The 20,394-nt window shown below is 41.0% G+C and overlaps 1 long non-coding RNA gene across 1 annotated transcript in view; it reads left to right on the forward strand.

Moving 5' to 3' along the window:
- The window catches only part of LOC116783241, a 28,135-nt gene extending 11,053 nt beyond the window's left edge, over positions 1 to 17,082 (forward strand). The window contains exon 2 of the long non-coding RNA XR_004355577.1: positions 15,993 to 17,082. This is a non-coding gene — a long non-coding RNA (uncharacterized LOC116783241). The remainder of the gene's footprint in view (positions 1 to 15,992) is intronic.
- Positions 17,083 to 20,394: the final 3,312 nt, after the last annotated feature.

The following is a 20,394-nucleotide window of genomic DNA, read 5'->3' on the forward strand; positions in this document are numbered from 1 at the left end:
AAATCTCTTTCCAAATCCTATATGCAGAATGCATCAGCCCCAGTGAAACTGAGAGAAGCCCATTAGGAAATCCGATAAGCTGTCTGCTCTCTAGGTGAGTTAAAATCTCTGTCCAGTGTGGTAATCAGTGATGTCTAACTGGTGGCTTATCTGGTAATGGTGCTGTCGCCTTTTATAGAGGCGCCTTCCCTTGCAGTTCCGCCAGGCATGGGTATTCATTTCAGCCACGTACAACACTGAGTGTCGAAGTGAGACCCTGTAATAAATTTTAAAATCCTCTTCAGAGTTGAAGCCAGCACCGTCTTGTTCTGTTGTGTCGCCCTTCGTTTCAGCAGGTTTCCTTGTGAGATCTCTCTAAGTGCTATGTATGCGGCAGCAGGCAAGAGGAGGGAGAGGGGGCTTTCCGTGAAAGCAGCACGGAAAAGTGCAGCAATAGGTTCAAGTTTCAACGTAGTGTCAAGTGGGCTTGCTCCAGTGGTAATTTTCTGCAGGTTAAAAAAAAAAGAAACATATAGTTTTGGGAAGTAAATATCAAAAATACTTCAGAAGTAGCTTTAGTTAATGTAATAGCTTGTAAAGTCTAAATCATTTTCCTGTTAAAATGGAGAATGTGAGGAAGAGCAATTCTAATGTCAGTAGTCCTTTATGTATTTATCTCTATAAAACACAGACCTGGTGTCCTTTCCATATCCATAGAAGTTCATGCCCATGGAGAGACCTGGCTGAAACCTGTGGAGAACTGCAATAGCAATCGAGACAAGTTGCCAAATGGGAACTGAACTTTTCATCAGCTCTTGCCATATGAACGTAGTCCTCTGTCTTTTGAAGGTGTCATCTGTTGGTAGTTGCTTCCCATCAGTGTTTGTTCATCTTCCTTCTTTCCTTTCACTCAAAGAGGGGGAATTTTGAATGCAGCTGTTATGATGGTTGGAGGGTTTTTTTTAATTGTTATATGCTTTTTGCTTGTGGGTTCCAGGAAGTTAGTTAGCATTAGCCATGCTTTGTACCTTATTTTGTATTTCATTCTAAACTTGCTATTGTGAAAGATATTAATATTGTGTCATTTCTGTCTAGAGGTTTATGAAAAACTCTGACCTGTTGTTAGCATCCCCAGTTGACTGAAACTGCAGCGTACCCTCAAGGAAAGTGAGATGATACATATGGTACAGCACAGTAGATAAAAGGTTATGCTTCTCTCTTCCCTTTTTCAAAAATCTGCTTTCTGGTTGTAATTCTGGTTTCAAGTCTTGGATAATTTGTGAAAAGAAATCTCACTGTTGGACAGAGGGGTAAGCAATGGCTGATGGCCTATATCATAGGGTGAATAAGCAGATCTGATACCTCTAGCCCTTTGTAGGAAAAAGATGGTTCTGACAATCCTTTTGCAGGTGTTGTGTATTGTCCTCTCCTCAAAATGCACAGAACGTGCTTGTTGATTCCCACAGGTTTTGGAGAGCCCATGCTATGGAGTATGGGTTCATTACACTTGGCATTATTTAGAATATTTAGGCTTTGGACTGGTTAGTAAGAGGCTCCGTGAAACCACTGTCTTGTTTTCTGTCCAGATATTTGGTTTATTTGCCTCTCTGTGTTGATCCTCTATCCCTCTTCTTAGTCTCCCTTCTTCCTCCCAGTTCAAATTAATGGCAGTTTTCGAGGAAATGAACATTTTCCTTTTCCTTTACACTTGCACTAGAACATCAAAGGACAAAATGCCACTTCTTCACTCTTAGGAGTGAAGTGCTATTTTATAGTACCCTCAGATTAAATACTGGGGTTGCTATAATCTACTTCTCGCACCGTAGTTCTTGTACTGAGGAACAGCCTGTTTGGAGCAGTGTTTGCAAAACCATTTCAGTACATCTCACTATTACCAACTCACTACTGCAACCTTATATAAGCCAGTCTCCATCCACTTAACTCCAGAACAACTGCGGTGATTAATATTTATATAAAAGCTTTCATGTTTCCACTGCAAAATTGTCTTACTTTGAAAAGAAAAGGTGGCTTTTTCCCTGTTGACTTCATGTGAAAAAGCTTGCAAAGGCTTTCAGCAGCACTGCAGCTGAGGCAGGCATCAGCAGAAGAACTAGGGTCATCTTTAATTCTGTATTTCACTTTGTGAAATTGCCTATTCCAAGAGAAATAAAACATTTACGTGTATATTAACCAATGTTTGCCAGCTCTTGGAAAAAAGCCAGTTCTCTCAGGGCCAAACAAATGCTCCGAGCGAATGAGTAATAATATGCTATTGTCACTCCTAATTTATGGATGAGTAGATAGAGCAATGTTTGCCATTTTAAGTTGTCCTATTCGCATGAAAGACTAGAAATCACGATTAGCTATCAACTTGGATTATCGATAGCATGTCTTCTTATAGCTGATTTACTCAGTATAGCTGTTGCAAAAGTTCAAAACCTCCCCACATGATAAAAAGTAATTGTGGAAGAGGATGAGAATACATGAAGGTTGCAGAGGTTTTGGGACACTAATTTGGAAGCTACGGCCAGAGGCTGAAAGATACATGGCATATCCTCTTTATAAATGACATGTCAGGTCTCTCTGTGCCTCGTTTATTTTCTGAGGAAATTTGTATCGTCATCTCGCTTGTAATAGAAAATTAAAAATCTATGGATTCTCAAGATAATGGCTGTATTGAGCTTTTGTTGTTGATGGATAAGTAAGAGGGGGGGCATAATCCTGAGTACCTTACAATGACATTTTTCTGTGTCTGAGCCTTTCCATTTGCTTAATCTTTGAACAAATGCAGTTAAAAACAGTTTTGAAAACTTTGTTTTACACATTTATGAACATTCTTTTGTCATGAAGTTAACAGCCATCTTGGCACAATTGGGGTGAATAAAAATAGCAATGAGAAAAATGGGTGTTTTTAAAGGGAACACTTAAAATCCTACCCTATGAAGCCCATATTAAATACTGCAGAGAGGCACACAGCCTCTGGAGTAGGAGTTTAAGGGAATGAGAGTCACTCTTGAGATTAAATTGTCCACAGAGTGTCCTGTGAAGTCTTCCATGAGATCTCCTGACTGGCTGTGGAGGAGTGTGCTATATCACACCTAAATACGTACGTAGGAGATGGATGAGAAGTAGAAACCTCAGCTGTCAGCCACTAAAAGCAAAGAAACACAGTAAAGAGGTGAGGCTGATCACTGATGTCTGTCTTCTCTGATGGATGGACTCTTCCACTTCTTTCAGTCTTTATTCCACTTCCATGCAGTTTTTCTCCCATGCACTGGTTTGTCTTTCTTTTCATTTTCTTGCATGCTGAGGGGGCTTTCCTGTGCTTTCGGTCTGGGCTTTATTGCCTTGCTCACCTACTTACACTGCATCATAACTTTCTTTTTTCCTTCCCCCCCCCTTCATTAAACTTCCTATCTGTCATCTTGTTAAAGGAAATAACAGCAAGGGCAGTTGGTGCTGATGTTGTAGATACCAGGATGCCCACAGCCCAGAGTGCAACCATTAATTCTCTGTCTGTAAGCTGTGGAAAGCTGACTCTGAAGAGATGCCTAAGGACATGATTCCTCAGCCCCTCTGAAAGGTCAGACGTAGGACTTAACTTTTGTACACTATGCAGCCTTAGCTGTCACTTGGTGTTCACAAGCACTTTGATAAGATTAAAAACTAATATGTCCCTGTTTTGAGAGAAGGTCAAATAATACATGATTCAAACTCTACATTCAAACCCTGGATCATGGGTAGGAACCTTTAAACACCTGTTCCCTGCACGTGCACAGTTCCTAAAACCATCCATGGGCCCCACTGCTGACTTGACTTCCACTGTTAGGGGTTCAGGGAACAACTGAATACTCCAGTAAAATAATATATAATAATACACATATCAAATGTGACTGATATAAACAATGAAGTAAAATAAGTCGTATTTTTAAGAGCTGGTCAGCAGCATCTTAATAAAAATGAGGGGGTGGGAGAAGAACTAACTGTACCACAACACAAACAAAACCCCCACATTAAAGACAAAAAACCCCCAACTCCCCCAAAACCCAACCCGCAAAAACAAAAAAACCCCAAACCAAACATAAAAAACCAACTCCCCACAACCAACCTACTCAGCAACTTGGAGCAATGTTTCTTGAAATTGCTCTAAAATATGAAACTATTAAGATTAATCTGAATCAATCTATACAGAGTAAGATAGATGTGTGCCTAGATCTCAGCAGCAGCAGGTGCTTGCAGTATTATAAATAGAAAGCAATACAAATTGAGGTGCTTATTAAATTTGCCTTTATGATGCTTTGAAGAATTGCCATAGAACAGAAAAGAAAAATTACCAGAGGCTCTGGATTAGAAGGATGACTTAAATAGCGTGCTGCCAAAGGAAACGAACATAAACTAGAATAAGTGATAGACTTGTTCAGAAAAGGTTATCTAACAGCAATTTGTCTCTAACATGCAGAGGTTGGCCAAGAGCTTTGGAGGGTTGAGATTGAACAGAGGAGGGCTTAATTTTTTTCGTCAATTTTAATACGGTATTGAGTTTTAATATATCTTCCAGGAGATTGCACTGTAATCCTTTGTAGCATTTACGTTTCTCAAGTTTTTCCTTAGTTCCCTTTTCTCCTTTCCCCAGCTGACAAAACCTTGCTGTGCTGTGACAAAATTCTTTGCTGTGTTTGTGAAATGGACTCGTTCGGAATTTTTGTTGACTTTCGGATAAGGCCACGATGAGGATCCTGTATGTTGTCCAGCATTTTCTAAAATTCTTGAAATACTGTAGGACCTCTGCAGAGAAGTGGCTGAGCAGAGCAGCTAACAAATTGTCAAGTAAACCAGATTAGAGCAGAAGGCTCAACTGGCAGACTAATAAAAATAGATCAAAATCTGCAATGTTTTTTTCTTTAATGAGATACTCAAATTGATTTCATTTGGCAGGGAGTATACCGGGAAGTCTTAGTGTGGGAAAATCAGTGCTTTGGGGAGCAGTGAATTGCCCCATGTGAGATCTACGATACTACTTTTTAATAGCAAAACACAGGCGCGCTTGCTGGTGGAGACAAGGTCTGCAATGGCACGGTGTCGCTCCTGCACCTTTCTCATCTGGTTACTGTCTTGTAAAATGGCTGGCATAGAAACAGTGAGGACATCCAGGTTAGAAGTGGTGATAACACATGTGCACATGCAGAACAAGTGAGTCATTATCACAGAGTGAAGGGGGAAAGGGTGTGCCATACTAAGCATTTAATATATTTTACCTATGGTTAGGAAATCACTTGCATCCATGTGCTTATGAGTCGCAGGAAAAAGACAACCTAGCCAATGCACGAGCACCTCTACCTTTGGAAAAATTCAGCAGGGAATGAAGCTGGTATCTTGAATTAATCTTACTGGGTTAATGGAGTATCATGTATCATTGGTGAGTCTCTGAGAGCACTGTGAATATAGCAGGTTGCTTTAAAAACAACCCGAGTGGAAAAGAAGGCTGTACAGGACTAAATGAGAAGGGTCAATGTGAATACTGTTGCATAGGGGAAGGTCATGTTTTGATCTTGGTAAGTGCTATAAGAGGAGGTCACTTGTAGTTTACAGTGGCTGAACTGTGGTACTGATCGGTAGCTGTTTGCTGAATGTTGCAGAGGAACTTCGGAGATCATCCTTCTCTGACTACCTGGGCTTGCTCGTAATGGACTTTGTTACACACATGGCTCCACATCATTTTGCTTCTGAGTTTTTGAGCTGGTGGAAAGTCTTGGCAGTAGAGGCGTAAATAAGAGTACATAAATAGGTGGTGCAAGGGCCAGTGTTGCAGAACTGATGAGGCAAAATAGGATTATGTTTAGAGGGTGGCTTTGCTGGAAAACTGTATTTGGTTAGACTATGCAAAACCTTTTTCTTTCCGTCTGTAATTTTATTAAGTCTTAATTAAAATTTCTGCATTTAAATTAGTTTACATTAATGTCACACTGTCTTATTACGTGTATATTGACAGACACTAACAAGGATTTGATCAACCTAATCCAGCTGTATGTAATTATGTGCCTTCTCCTTAAATAATTGCAAAAAAATCTATCAATCATGGCAGGAAAGCCAACTGCTTCATTATAATGTGGGATTATTTAGTGAAATGTAATAAGACTTCAGGTTTAAGCTGGGGAGTAAACAGAATGAGATTTTACTGAGACCAGTAATAGGAAGAGAAAATTCCCCACCCATCCTGTGTTGCAAGTCTCAGTTCTTAATCTTCCCTTCCCCCCCAGAAAAGGTGTCCGGATTGCATCGTTGTCACACTGATGTTGAGAATATTTCTGTAATTTGAAAGGAATTTGGGAAAGATGTAGATTCCTGGCTGCCAGAGAAGAGGTCTAGCCTAAACCTATGGTGCTGTTCTAATGTAATGTATTCATTGATAACTTGATTACGCAGATCAAATGAGAGCATGCAGAAGGCCACTGAGGTGGGAATGAAAGCCAAGCACTGCATAAGCTCTAAAACATCTGCCCTGCTTGGAAAACAAGTAAGGAAGGGAGTAACACAGGCACCCACTTCATCAATTGTATTTGGGTCGATTTTTGTGTGATTTAGTTACGTTCTAGTGCCATACAGTCCTTCCCTGGCACATGTACAAGCAGGGAGAGACAGGCATTTTGCCAGCAGTCTTTCCTCAGCCTCCTACTTGAAAATCATCCATGCCAAAAAAAGGTTGAAAAACCAGAACTTCAGACAAGCCCCGGAGGGGGTCAGTTTTGAGATCTGAACCCTTTGTTGAGCGTGCTCCAGCATTGCATCTAGCTTGCTTTAAAACGGTGAATACCTCCAAGTTACTGCATAAAATAAAATAAGTGCAGTTGTTGGTGCAGTGCTGTCCATTTTCCCCTGCAGGACTGTCTCAGGAGTATTTCAGGAGCCCAGGTACATGTACTTTTGCTTATACCTATGGCAGAAAGTTCTGTGTCTTGAGCTAGAAGAGCAAGATTTCCCTTTGTGCCTTTTGAAGAAACAAACTCTTTGTTTCACAAATAGTTTTGAGTCCGTCATACACAGATTGTCATGTGGTCAGAAAGTATACATATCTACATGTTGCCCTGGTGTCTTGGGACTGTTCTTTCAGCTTTTCTCTTGGTCACTCTCCATTGTCCCCCTCTCCAGTGCGCACACACGTGTACGCGCACACCCCCTGCCGCCCCAGGCTCAGCCCTTGCGCCTTTGTGGGTTTTGTGGTTTTAGATTTAGCATTCCATTCTTGATGTGGGCATGGTTTTTCTGCCTGCCAGTCTTTACCCTGGACTGAATTTTCAGTGCCAAAGCTTTAATGATAGTAGAATTATAATGAAAAGCAGTGACAGTCCCTCAGCTCTCCTGTTTGCATTACAAAACTGTAACATCAGGCTTCGGACTGCCTGGCGTTCTGCCTGGCGCGCATGCCTCAGGGATCTGTTTCCAACACCTTTATAGCGATGCTGTCTCACAGAGTGACTGTGTTGGGAAGCTTGTAGTTCGAACAGGAGAAGTATCAACCAGACCTCATGCTGGATTGTAGGAAAAGTGTGTTTCCCATTTAGGTTGTCATAATCTCGGAAGATGAGCACTGCTACCTCCTAGTGACAGTTCAGCTTGAGGCGTGACTTAGCAGCGACAGTTGAAGGTCTCAGTGGGCTGGCACAGTTGTACTGGAGAACAGGAACGTGGTTTTCACACCAGATTCCTGATGCTACCCCTTCTTGCAGCTGCAACATTCTTGGAATTGGTCTAGGAAAGCAGCACTTCAATTTTGAGGAGCTCTGACACCAGTTACTAGTTTATTTTTATTATTTATTTAGTGTAGCTATTTAGAAACTGACTGAATTTCCGTAAATACCCTGGAAAGAGAAATGTTTTGCATCCAAAGGAACATTGTCAGAAGCAGCTGAGAAAATTACTTTTTAAGAAACCAGCTGAGCAAACACATAATATCAAGTCACCTGCTAGGTGTTGTCGTTTGCTGCATTTATGCACGAGATCATCTGTAGCTGTAGAGATGGAGAATGGCAAGCTCTTCTTGTATAGCCTCCTCTATGAATCAAATTTATGCGGTGGCAGAAATTACATGTTTGTTTTTCTTGTGTTTTCAGTAAACATTAGTTGTATTTCTTCATTGGACTGCCTGTTGCAAAAATTGTCTTGATGCTGGTTCCTTATCTACAAAGAAAAATACGCGTTATTTATCCACCTGTTCGTGGAGCAAAATGACTTGTCTTTTTATTTATTTTGTTTTAATTGAATTCTGCTCTGTTTCTTTGCTGTGTTCAGGACAGGTAGGATTGCACTGCTATGCCGTATGCGCCAAAACCATTGTCACCTCGCCTCTGTTTAACAAGGCCTTCCCAAATGCAAAGATTCAGAGCTTTTTGTTTCTAATAGAGATTGCTCGCTATACCCAAGTCCTTAGAATTGTGAAAATCATATTGAAATAGCTTTCTGCTTTGGCGGCCTTGCTCTCCCTGACTCTCTGGCAGCATTCACTGCTGGCTTTCATTTTCCAAATGCTGTGAGTAGTTTGGAGACTCTCAAAGCTACATTTACAGTAAATGTGATGTTGCAGGAACGACAGGTCAATTCAGATTTAGAAAAAAACCCACCACCTCTCACTGAAAAATAATGTTAAACTGACTTCAAACAGAATCTTAATAGTTCCATATTGTTATGTGTGTAATTAAAAGCTTTTACCCTTGAAAACAGGGTTCTTTTGATTTGCTAATTGTAATTCCTTGCTACAGTCAAATAGACTGAGGTAAATTTTTATGGTATTAAGAATTGGTCTCATGCTGTAACATGAAAATCCATTTTTCACAGAGCAAAAAATTTCTCTTAACGCTTTTCTTCATTTTTAGCAGACTCTGAGATCGTGACAATGTCACTGAAACAGAAGATCTCAAATTTAGCATTGCAAGCATTATCTTCAGCTATGCATCAATTCTGCTGTGCAGTTTCAGTCTAAAAGGAATGGAGGACCCAGAGCGTTTGACCATGCAGAAGCAAAAGTTATTTGTGTGGCTGTTGTTGCAGTTGTTTGTTTTGTTATGGAATGACTCCTACAAATTAAAAGTTGTGGTTTTTTAAAATAGGTGATAATTTCTCTTCTTTAGTGATTGCACAGAGCTGTGTTTTGCTACCAAAAGAAGCTGTCCTGTAGCTGTAGGAATATTCACTTAATCATGGGACTGCTTTTGTGTTGCTCAGAGTGGTTTGGCTGGGAAGGCATGGGGGAGAGATGGAGGATGAGACTAGGACTGAAGTGTTTTGTTAATGCTCTGGGCAGGCTTGCCCTTTATGGTTCAGCTCTTTTAGTCAAATTGGCAAATCTCTGCTTCTAGTCTTTGTCACCCACACAAGTGATTACACAGAACCAGTCAAATAATGAAGATTTTTTTAAACTATAATTTACATTTAGTGTTTAAAATTAAGTGTCATAACTGGGCTTGAATGTGATGGAAATAGTGATGGACAACCTCTACTGCAGTTGCCTAAAACTGTTACAGTCAAGCTTTTTTGCTTTTTTTCCCTCTAGAACCCCCTGCATAGAGCCAGTTTGGTGAGGCACTGGGTGCCTAATGTGTCTGATTCAAACACAGGGGCAGGTTTAGCTTCTGTCTCTGCTTGGGAGTTGGGTGTGAACTGGTCCAAGCGCCCTCTGCAAATCCTACCCAGGTAATAGCCACACAAAGTAATGAATATGTTCTTCAGAGATGATGTCAGGATTGTTATTCTTCTTACACCTGCCAAAACTTAAACACAAGCTAAAAAACAAGGGACAAATTTGGACCTGGGAGGATGGAAAGGCTGAATGCAGATTGTTGTCTCTGGAGACCCCATCTAGAGCTCCAAGCACCAGTATTCCTGTTTGTAAATTTGTTCCAAACTCCTTCTGAAATACTTTTCCCGTTTAGCTGCATGTCTAAGCTGGCCAAAACACCTTAGAAATTTGTGACCTTGCTGATGCTATTCCTGCAATGACCAGATTCTTAGAGTTGCAGGAAAAAAAATTCCTCATCCAAAATGTGGTATGTCACCTTGAGGTAAAATCAGTTATAGAGTAATGATTAAAAAAATAAATCTGGGTTCCATGGGGTAGCCTAAAATAAGACTTGTCCTTCATTAAATTCATTCATGTAACGTGCAGTTCAGTCATTCACTAAAACCCAAACGATTTGCCTGGTTTCAAAGGTAGGAAATAAAATGTCTCTTGCTTAGACCCCACTTTAATTAAAGCTAGAAGTAGGAGTGATATAACTTCAGTTAATTTGTTGATTCTGGGCTCCCTGTGCTGGCTGGGGCAGCACATCATGTTAGGTTTCCTTCTGCTCTGTCAGAGCTGCCTTGCAGCTCACTGGCTGGCCACTGGCTCAGCTGCAAGGAAGTTGAAGTTGCACGAGGTAAGGGGAGATTAAAGCCTGTAGAAGTGTAGAAGACCCTGCACTGCTGCTCTGGCTGCACAGAGCTGCTGCCTCCGTTCTCCTGGGGCCATGCAAGGAGAGTGCTTTGTGCCATGGCCTGGGGCTTCAGCAGCGTTAGTTAGAGGAACAACCCTGTTTCCCTGGTGGGAAGGGTGGTCTTTGTCATGAGGATGGGGAGTGCTCCTGTTGTAATGACTGCTCAATGCCGAGCAGTGGTTCCCTGCTAACCAGCCTTCCTCTTGCCCCTTTAGTTCCCACTTCCTTCTCTTCCCAACTCTTAGACTCAATTCTTCCAGCCTGTGCGTAGCAGCTTTGGCTGCAGTACCCTGAAGTAATCAGCCCAGCAGCAAAAATAAGTAACAAGCTGATAAGCTTGTTGGTTTGGGTTCTTGACTGATGCTGGTATGTCCTGGTGATTGAGAACTACTGGTTTGGGGGCTTTTTAATGCTCAAATAATCTGAGGAGTATTGTCTGGTTAGATGTCTTGTGTCCTTTTTCCCTAGTGTTGACAGGCAATCTGAATACAGTGTGTCCAGACTGTCTGCTGGTTTGTTGTTTGGTTTTATTTTTAATGTCTCAGTAACATCCATGGCCCTAGGGGAAAATTTAAATTATAAAAATTAATTCTTGTCAGATTGATTATTTGAATTTCAAGTTGTTTTGCTGTTCCAGAAATGTTACAGTGTCGGTTTCAGGATCATGAAGCCAGGTTGATCCAAATTGGCTTGCAAACACTTGTAATTTTGGATTTGGGGAAAAACTAGTCAGTTTAAAACACACGGCTAATATGTTCATACTGTAAGGTGGGTGATAGTAAGTTCTTTAGACATTTTGAGACGTGCAGTTACACCAAGTGCAGGTAAACAAAACCTTTTGTGCGTGTGTTGCATTTACAACCATCTCCAGGTTTGAGATATTCCACAAGCACTGGTGTAGCCAGAGTCAAGACTGCCTTTCGAGGCTCACAGGAATAGCCATGTGTGGTGTGAGGAGCCTTTAATTGCGGATTACTAAGGGTCAGAGTTAATTTTACCAAAAAAAGGAGATGACAGACTACCATAAATTCTGATTGGAAAATTGTTGACGTGTTTTGAAGGTTACAAGTTCCAGTTGTTGAAGGATACTACAGGTTCCACTACAGCCTTCTAGTACAAAATTATCCCTGCTTAGTCACAGCTGATTTGCTCTAAGATGCTGGCAAACGCTTCAACATTGATATGATTGATTCAGTGAGTCCAACTGATTCATGCTTTTGGGTTTTGATATTAGCTCTGCAAAAACAGTGTAGAGTAACTTAATCCAGAAGATAGAACGAAGAGCACTTTTGTATATAAAAAGCAATGTGAATGATGGGCAAGGAGGAGTGTAATTTCTCTACCAGGCAAGACAGACTACTAAATTTGTGAATTTTTATTATCTTGAAGAATGATGTCTTTAGGTTTCTCTTCAGTAGTTTGAACTTTTTAATGTTTTGTTATGCTTGAAACCTTAGTTTTTCAGTGTAAAGCTGGGGTAGGCTCTGTGGAATGGGTGTTTCAAACAACTATACCAAGTCAACACTTATTTTCTTGACTTGGCAATCAAGATTGTTTATTTCTAGCCAGCACATTCCTGCTTTTGGGGGAAACTTGCTATAGTGACCTTAAAAATAATCTCATTGTCCCATGCAATTTTATTGTCAAATTTTAAATTGCAAAATTAATAAAAGGAAGGTGGAGTTAAAGTCTCTGGCTAGTGCCAGGCTGCTGTCATGGTGTTGTGAACTACAGATATGCCCCTTTTGCTAGAGTCTCTTAATCCCTTCTGTTGCAGTTCTACTTCTGTCCCAGTTGAGAGATTTGCTGACTTTCCAGTTAAAGCAGTAGTTGAACTAGTTTGGCGATCGTTTCTAGCCTGGTGATTCCACTTTAGTGATCAAGCATCCAGCAGATGCTTGGGCCGGTTGAGCAGTTAATAGAGACGGGAAGGAGCCTTAGGAGGATGTGTACAATCTACAGCAGTGAGCCCTCTCCTGTTCAGGGGAGACTGAAATGGAGACTCTCAGGCTCTGTTAGAGGAGGAAGGGTGAGTTTCCAGTTCTTCTGCAGCTGTTTGAGGGTTAGAGTTTGCACAGGATTGAAGTCCCCATGGGACATCACTTTTGCATGGACCTTTTGATAGCAACTTGCTCTGAAATGTTTTAAATGGGCGGTGCTAATGAATCTGTTAATTACATCCATCCCAATGCCATATTATTTCCTTCCTCTCTTCACTTGAGTTCAGCCTTCCCAGTGCACAAGCAGGGTGATTGCTGACTGAAGGAGGACATATCTCAGTAATGTCAGATAAAGTGTTCTCATGGGCTGTGCACACCACAGGAAGCAAGACCCTAATGTTGTAATCCTGTCCCTGTCACTGACTTGATGTGCTTTATGGATCTGTTTCTTTCCTTCCATAATTTTTAGTAGTCAGTTAAGTCCATGGGGGCTGGCAAGAGGCTTGGCAGCAGAAGGGGATAGCTGTGGCACCCTTACTGTGCTTGTGTACAACATGGGCTGTAGAATTTCCTCATATACCACTGAGCACTGGTTTTCCACTGCTGTTTCCTACCAAGATGAACATAGCAGAATCTACAGCATCCTGGACTTTTCCTGTGGGGAAGTGTTGTCTCTTGCAGCAACTTCCCCAATCCTGGTAGTCACAGCCTGGCGCCTGGTGGCAGCAGGAACCTGGCAGCAACTTGCAGAGATTCACTGCTTCCATTTTATGGTTGAATTAAGATGAACCCTAAGGCTCATCACTCTGAAAACTGTGGGCCAGTTTCTATGCGAGTCCCTCTTTGCCAGTAGCAAAGCCAAGCAACCCAATCTACTGGAAACATATCTGGAGATTGATGCCAGATTCCCAAACTGGAGAGCATCAGCTTACAATTCAAGTGGTGCTGACATTTGCGGGAAGGCTTTCTGTTCTAAGCCGTCAGATGTTAGCCAGTGTATGTAATTAACTTGGTATAATTTTGCTTCAGAATTAAATATTCATTCAAAAGAGACACTAAAAAACATCCTGATGTTTTTAATGTCTGGCTAGCAAGTGATGCTACATAGATCAAGGCATACATTTATTGTTAGAGGGATTGGTTTCATGGCAACTCCTGTTTGTTACTGTGGTACACAGGAAGTCCCAAAGGCTTTTACTGTCTGTCACTTCTTGGGTCTTGTGAGTAGTCTGGATACAAAACCCACTGACGTACACTAACAGTAGAGACAGAAAACAATACAAAAATACAGCCTGAAATGCTGTGGTAGTCTAATTATCCCAAAGGACAAACGTAGAACTTTATTTTTTGGATAGCAGTTTTTCTAGAGTTTGGTAATAAAGCTTGTGACCTGAGCAAGAGGAGAGGGAATGGAAATGGAAGGGGTAAAAGAGATTTCTTTTGCCCCAGAGGAAATTCAGGAGTTAGTTAGAGAAGTGATAAAACAACAAAACCAAACCAGAAACCCATTGTTCGCAGAACATGGAATACCAAAAGCTCTACCCTGAATCACTAAGAGGGTTGATGATTTGCTGAGAAGAAAGTTATGAAAGTTTAAAAATTAAGTAGTCCCATTTGATTAAAAGACTGATACAGGGTGTTGTGTTTAGTTTCTCCATCCAACTCGTGTCTACCTCTCCATCCCAAAGTTCATTGACCACTGTTATATATTTTGATTCTAATGGTGCAGCGTGTAGAAGGAATTAATTCTTTCCAAGACTTTAACTTTACTGTTTTCTCTTTTGAAAAATATCCCAAGCACCAAAATTTCTCTTCTGTGCTTTATCAAAACTGAAATGAAGGGTTTGCGTTCAAGTACAAGTTGAATTTGCAAAGTTTATGATCACAGAACAACTGTCTGTGTGTGCAGGGGATGCGGAATCGATGAATCCGGCCGAACACTGATATCTTGTCGTGCTTGAGATATTTTTTTTGGGGGGGTGTGTGCTTTTTTGTTGTTGTTTTCATTGTTTGTTTGTGTAGATTGTATCCAGGAAGAACCATTTAAAGCCAGAAATACTGATGGTTTGATCTGTTATCGGTTTTCTAGTACCACGTGGTTTCTCTGATAGTCTGGTTGATTGCAGCAGTTCAATTTAGCAGAGTTATTCTACATTTTACCTTAAATATTGCAGTATCTCACTAACCTAATTGCCTGAATGAGATTCACAGCAGGCAGATTGCTGCTGTTATGAGCAAGGTTGAAAACTCCTTTGTAGCTGCAGATAACCTACAGGTGAGTATTGTTGCTTGGTATGTGAGTGTTTTAGTTCAGTTTTGCTTTTGTGGTTGGGCTGACAAATCAGGTTGAGTACTAACACCAACAGAAAGTATCCCATTTTCAGTGAAACCTCTTCTTGTTATTTTAAAAAAAGTAGTCACAAGACAGCTTGTAGCATTGACCAGAGACAATACATCAAGAGGAAGTTGTGTTTGGGGTGAACTGAGAGAGCTTTGCAGTTTTGCTTGATGACACATGCTCCTCACCTACAGCAGCACATTAAAATCATCTTTATATTATGAAATAAGAGGGAAAGAAAAGAGGAGGTTGCAGTAACCACTAATTTCTACATACATTTTATTCTGAATATGTTAGAGTGGTGGAAAAATGTGAGTTCATAATTTACTTCAGTTCAGCTCACGATTTGACACCAGTAATCGTTACTGTCCAAATTTGTGTTTAGGTACGTGTGGCCTGTGTCCAGCTGTTGTGCTGCAGCAGAACTGAGGAATGTAGTGAAGAGGAGCGTAACCAAGGGCTGGCACCCGCCCTCACTGCACAGTCAGCCTGATTTTGGAGGCTTCTGTACCATGCTGTGTTTTTGTTAATCTCACATTATAGATACTTCTGCTTTTAAACATTGTCTAGTAGATGCTTCAGAGCAACAGCCTTCTCCTTTATTAGTGACTGCTTGTCTACACCAGTGATTTGTAAGCAGGCTGGTTATCACTTGGGCTCTTCTTCTTCTATCAGTGACAGCTGCAATGAGAATGACAGCACTGAGTCATGTTACGATTTAGACTTTGTTCTGTGGCAGCAGAACCAGAAGTATTAAATTAAGCAGTTCTTTCTCCCCATTCCTTCCTGTTAGAATACCCTTTATTCTAATAAAAACATGTTGTGGGTGATAAACACTTAAGATAGGATGTGTGCTTGCCTGTCCTTATTCTGCAGGTTTGTGGGGAGCCACAGCCCCTGAGCAGGGGCCTGCTGCTCTTTGAAGGAAGGGGCAGCTGGTACCTTTTGTTGACACAAGACTAATTCATATTATTTTCATTAAGTCTTCAGGTGTGTTACCTTGTTTGCCTTGGAGGATAAAATGTATGGTACCAGGCTTTGTTTCTGGCTTCACAGAGTGCAATTTCAGGGCTCTTGGACAGATATATGCCATGATGAACTGCTCTAGTTTCTAAGGGGAAACCGTTATGTGGATGATCTGAGTGAGCACACTGAGATTCTCTTTCCTTGAAAGAAGCTGCATTAGTGTCTGTTGGATGAAAGATTTACCAAGTGGAACAGCAAACGGTTTTAATAACTGGAATATGAATTGTTCTCTTTCTCTTGCAGTTTCTTGCACAGCCAACCACTTGAAGGAGAAGGAATTCTTCAACTCCTTGTTTCAAAAGACCTTGGACTATTTTCTGCTGTTCCACTCCCTTTGCTCCCACATTTGGCAAACAGAAGATCCGAAGAGGAGGATGAGGCAGCTAAGAGGAAAACCCAAAAAAGAGACCTCCAAAGATAAAAAGGAGAGAAAACAGGCAATGCAAGAGGCTCGGCAACAAATCACCACTGTCGTGCTTCCCACGCTGGCTGTTGTAGTACTGCTGATTGTTGTGTTTGTTTATGTAGCGACTCGTCCAAATACAACTGAATGATGCAGCTTTTCAGACTCTCTAGCTTTGGGGTATTAATAATTTTACCAAGAGCCAAAAGGAACTCTCTGCCACTCTTTCAGTACTTTACAAAGGAACTTGCTGGTATTTTCAATCTTTCTCTTGGTTAGGGTGCTGCGGATTCTCTTTAGGAATGTAACATAAAACGTATTAGTGAATATGCCAGTACGTTTTATGGCCCAGTTCATGTGCCTTTCAGACTTTTAAAATGGTGTTTTTCTTAAATCTGTTTGAAGCTCTATATTGTAAAAGGAAATTGTGTTCTGCTATAAATTTGTAAAAAATCAGCTTTCAGTTTTTATCGTTGTTATGGATAATGTTGCTCCCATGAGCTCTTGTGTGTCTACTTCAGAACTTCCAAAGAAGTACATTTCTTCTTTGTACTTAATGTCATATGAAGTGCTTAGATTCAGAAAGGATATATTTATTTTTTGAATAAAAGAGAGAAGTCTTACTTGGAATCTTCAAATTATTTTGCAAAAAATGTGACTTACTGTGAAAGCCTACATAGTGTAATAATTTTTTCATTAACCACTATATAGTACACTCAAAAAGAATATCTTTTTGGTGTGAGATGCCAACATGAAAAGTGAATACTTCAGGATCTGCTGGAAGGAATCTTACAGAATTTAGAAAGGGAGATTCTGCCAGGTTATGGTGAAGTAACTAATAACAATCTGCATAAATACAGATAGTTGTTTATCTGAATGTTCAATATTTAAATCTGTATAAGTGGCAATAAAAAGGCGATTTTGAATACAGCTCTTGATTATTCTTTTAATAAGGAAAGAAAAGTAACATGAGTGTAACTTTCGTCTCTAATCTCTTTGCTGAAGTGAACTGCTGTCCTGTGACATACCCCATCCGCTCATTTGAAGGAAGCTGTGAGTACAGTTTGGGCAGTTTTATTCTAGTAAATCAAGCTATACATTCTCATCAAAATGCTTCACTGACCCTGTGTTCTACTATACAGCTCTTTCTCATCCAAATCTTTTAAGGCACTCAGTAGGCATTAACCTTCAGAAGACTTTGGGGAGGGAATTTGAAAACTCTTCACTGCTGCTTAAACACAGGCCAAGCAAGGAAGAACTGATGCTACAGTGCACTGAAGCATGGCAGGAAATATTTCTGTGTCGAAAGTCAAAGACCTCTCGGTTCTTTCCCTCACATGTTGTCTTTTGACACAGGGATAGTCCCAGCAAAGTCAATGGGAATGTTCAGAGTTCCAATGACAGAGGGGGCTATGCTTCCTGTGTTACCCTTTTGTACTGCTGTGCAGAATGCTGCTGCCAGCCAGAGTTACTGTACAAAAAACCAGTTTATGCAAGCAAATGCAGGTCCTTGTAGTGCTCTTTGCCCTAAGGCCCGTGTTCCCACAGTGGGATGAGCCTGTGGCCAGCTGTAAACCAACTCCACTCAGAATGACACAGATACCTGATGGTGCAGGGATGGCCACGGCTCCTGACGCTTGCTGTGCCGCTGCTGGCAGGAGCATCTAGAATTAAACTAGCCCTGCAGACTAAGGTGTTTTTGAAATTCAAAATTCACTGAAAGCTAAAAGGAAGAGGTTGGATGAATTGTTAGATTGTTCCCCTGCTCAGCTTGCATCATAGTTTTTGGGATATAAGCACAACAAACACAGAGAGGATGGCCATTGTGGTGTGCCCACGAGTGACCAGCGGGAAGTCTGCTGTGGAACCCCTGTGCTCAGTGAGCTGTTACTGACACTGAAATTATCTGTGCTTTGCACTGAGAACTGCTTCCTTCAACTGGAGAGTGATGCATCTGTAAAAGTAATTGCTTAGTCTGTGTCATCTCCCAGCTGTTTCTGTTTTCCCAGGCACCAAATCCTTGTCCTATTTTTATTTCATCCTCAGTCAGGGATGGCTGAGATGGAGCTCTGGTAGATTGCACCTTTTTCACTGGAGCTGTTCAGCTTGAATAAAATTTGTGCCTGAGGATGCAAACAAAAGTGTGTGTAGTTTACATATGTGTGTCCTGGGGTGCTTGGTATCTGGGGCATCTAGAATGGAAGCAGAGTTTCTGCTAATCACTTCCATAGATTCCTCCTCATGCTCCTCTTTCATAGATCCTTAAACAAGATTTTCCTGTCCCTGCTTGTTCTGTGATACTTTCTGATGGCTCTAACAAAGTCCCTGTGACATTCCCATCTCCGAGTAGTAGGCTTATTTCAGTCCCTTCCACCTGCAGGGCTTTTTTATGAGCCCAAGCAATGATTTTATAATTTGGAGAGCTTTCCCTGAAGTTGTTCAGAGTCCTTATGTGATTTTTCCCCCTTTTCATTTTCTGCAAGAGTTGAGTCTGTGACAGAGGAGAGCAATGAACTGATGTACTGGTTGATAACAGCTAAATAGGTAAAAGGTCAGTTGGGTTAGATAACATTTATGATTACTTCTCTAATGAGATGTTTAATTTCTGCTGCTTTTTCTTATTCTCTCTGTCTCTTGTAATCTGCAAATTCTTCAGGTCACATTAATAATCTTTTCAGAGCCAAATGTCCATTAATATGAACCTATAGCTTGTTGCTCCCAAATTCCCAAATCTTCATTTGCGAAGCCTAGCCATGATGATAGCTTGTTGCTAATAAGAGACATTGTATATTTCAATTCTCTGAGATGTGCAAATTATACTGAGTGCTAATTGAGAGGACAGTAGTGTTACACATTCTGAATGATTCCTTATGCAGAATTGATTTCACAGTTCGACTCTTAAAAAAAATATTTTTTTCTCTAGTAAACAGTGAACTTGGATTCTAACATTTTCTACCAAATTCCTTTTTACTAGTATTGAATATGAGAATGTGCATTTGTAAAAAAGGTATGAAGCCTCTGCAGACAGAAACTGTCAAAAATCACTGGGTAATAATGGGGAAGTAAATTAATGGCAGTTGCTCAAATGTCAACTTGTGTGAGCTTCTCAACCGAAGGTGTAACTCTGTCTCTGGTTTTTTAACTGTATGTATTACTCCAACTGTCAGTTGCCTTCAAAAATGTTTTAGAAATAGGGTTTCAAACCTTTTCCCAGCATACAGTAGCTTGTGGGCAAAACTGAATGATTTATTACAAGCATTTTACCAGAAAACTCATGCTGAGATACTTCTTCAGCAGTGTCTTATGATATGGTTTCCAAGAGTGCTCATTATCAGGTGAAGTCATTAAAAACCTGCCATTGCATTCTGATAAATCAAATTATAGAAGCAGTTTTTTAAACCCAATTTTCCAAAGCATAAATCAAATCTGAGTCAAATACTTAAACATCAAAGTTTGAATGGAGTTTTATAAATGTCTGCAAAGTGCTAAGAAAACAAAGCAATCATGTCAAGCATTCTTGCAGTGGCTAAGTGCCCATCTGCATTACACATGGACCCAGCTCACCAAAGCCAAGTGAGAGAAGCCAGTGGCACTGCTTGTGGTCAGAAGGAAGAACTACACGTACTTTAAGAGCTCAGAGAGATTTACTTATTCACATCCTGATGTTCAGTTTAAATACATACATCAGAGAAGATGAACTGTTCTTTTTCCAGACTGTTTATGTTCAGGTTTGAACACTCCTGTAGCTCTGGAAGAGGTGAACTAGAGCCTGCACTTTGCCTCTGATTTGGACCTGCATTACAGAGACGATGACACTAAGTTGGGAGGAGCTGATGACTCCTTTGAGGGCAGAGAGGCCCTGCAGGGAGACCTCGACAAATAGAGAGATGAGCTATCACCAATCTTAAGAAGTTTAACCAGGGCACATATGTGCTGGATTCTCCACATGGAACAGGGCAATCCTGATGTGTGTATAGACTGGGGAATGAGAGGCTGGAGAGCAGTGCTGCAGAGAGGGACCTGGGGGTCCTGGTTGATGGCAAGTTGGATATGAGTCAGCAGTGCCCTGGCAGCCAGGAGGGCCAACCATGTCCTGGGGGGCAACAGGCAGAGCATCGCCAGCTGGTTGAGGGAGAGGATTGTCCCGCTCTGCTCTGCTCTGGTGTGGCCTCAACTTGAATATTGTGTGCAGTTTGGGGCATCACAATATAGGAAAGATGTTAAGCTATTAGCATCCAAAGG

The sequence above is a fragment of the Chiroxiphia lanceolata genome, chromosome 2 (genome assembly GCF_009829145.1).
Source record: "Chiroxiphia lanceolata isolate bChiLan1 chromosome 2, bChiLan1.pri, whole genome shotgun sequence".
Classification (NCBI taxonomy): domain Eukaryota; kingdom Metazoa; phylum Chordata; class Aves; order Passeriformes; family Pipridae; genus Chiroxiphia; species Chiroxiphia lanceolata.